General features: G+C 43.8%; 1 non-coding gene across 1 annotated transcript; it reads left to right on the top strand.

The window, feature by feature from the left end:
- Positions 1-422: 422 nt before the first annotated feature.
- On the top strand, positions 423-494 carry TRNAA-AGC. The gene has a single exon. It is a non-coding gene; the product is annotated as a tRNA-Ala (tRNA).
- The last annotated feature ends 1,151 nt before the right edge of the window (positions 495-1,645 follow it).

The following is a 1,645-nucleotide window of genomic DNA, read 5'->3' as shown; positions in this document are numbered from 1 at the left end:
GCTCTTTTACAAGCTCCTCCAATTTTTCCTCCCAGCTGGCCTAATTGCCCAGGGCAACCTTTAGGGTTTTCTTTCTTTTTTAATCCTCTTTCATTATACTCTTGGTTTTATAGTAACAATTTTCTGCAGAGAGATTTTTATCTCAGACTTGGCCCTGGGGTTGCTCAGGCCGGACTGCCGAATTCCCCGTCGGAAGGTGAGAGTAGGATGAATGTCGGAGGGAGTAACCCATAGTCGGAGATCTTAGGATCAGAGGGTGATTTTCGGTATAATATTTAGTTTTTTTTTCTCCCAGCTTAGCCACAAGGCAGTGTGCAGAATGGAAAGATTTAGAGGTTGAGTATAATGAAATAAAATCTCTCTTGCTGCTACTGAAAATTGTTGTGAAATGTCATGAATGTTCTAAAGAGCGCTTGGCAGGAGGGGGTGTAGCTCAGTGGTAGAGCGCGTGCTTAGCATGCACGAGGCCCCGGGTTCAATCCCCGGCACCTCCACGTTCCTCAAAAGAGAGTGCCTCGGCGGATATTTCCTTTTTAAAGCCATCCCGGGATGGTTCACTTCCTCTTTCCTGCTTCTTTCTTTCTTGTCTTTCAGTATTTTTAACTCATTAAAAAAAAAAAACCTGGAAAATCAAACTGATTTTATTTTGCCTTAAATCGAGGCGTCTCTGCTTCAGACCTTGATACCACCACCCTCGGTAGCTGCGTCAACAGGCCCAAAACAAGATAAAAACCTGGGGAAGCCTTCATTCCCGAGGATTCCAGAATCCGAAAAACAAGGGAGACACCGAATTAACAAACTTAATCCCAATAGTTACATTTCGCAGTACTATGGAAGAGCAAGAAACATAGAAAGGAAAAACAAAGCCAAATGTGAAACCCATAGGAAATCTTTAGATCACTTCGTTTTTTGAGCTGTTCCAGGGTCAAAGAACACTGGCGGAAGAGAAGGCTTCCCTATGGATTTTCCTACCAACTCTACCCTTGCAGCCTCCGCAATGCATCCTTACCCATCCTTTTTTCCCTGTCCTCTTCTTCCTTGTTTTACACTTTATATGCATTTCTTTGCCCTATTGTTCCTGACTTCAAAGTTACTTTAAAGTACAATGTAAGTTTCAGCTCTAGATAGTTTTTAGTGTGTTTAAGTTCTAGACTTCTTGTCTGGTTGGCCTGAAGCGGCAGTGCTTGGCTTTTAGATGAATTAAGGAGAATCAAAATCTGGCTTCATCCCTCATTTTGAAAGTCCTCACATGTGTGAACACCTCAACACACTCTTCCAAGCCACTCCAGAGCCACCACCTAGGCCTAGAAGTGTTTACATAATTAACATGATCTGCTCTCAGAAGGGTAGGTGAGGGAAGAAGCCTGTGCAAGCCCTGGCAGCATGGAGAAGCAAGGCTATTTTGGCAGAGAATTCTCGGAGCCCTGGTAAATGGAGTGTGGACTCTATGCATATCCATAGAAAGATATGTGGCTAGGAGAGGCGCCAGGACATGAGAACCTCTTGCCCAGGTTCTGATGTCCTGGGTTCTACATGCTGGGTGTATGCTCCAGAGTTTAAGGGGATATTTGTGTTTAACAGTACCTGAGATGGTCTTTCCAATGCAGTTCTAAGGTTAACCTTCCATGCTATCTCTTCAAAAATG

The sequence above is a fragment of the Phyllostomus hastatus genome, unplaced genomic scaffold (genome assembly GCF_019186645.2).
Source record: "Phyllostomus hastatus isolate PE091 unplaced genomic scaffold, TTU_PhHast_1.1 phas_scaffold_60, whole genome shotgun sequence".
Classification (NCBI taxonomy): Eukaryota; Metazoa; Chordata; class Mammalia; order Chiroptera; family Phyllostomidae; genus Phyllostomus; species Phyllostomus hastatus.
The sequence above is the reverse complement of the archived record's forward strand: the minus strand, read 5'-3'. Positions and strand labels throughout refer to the sequence as shown.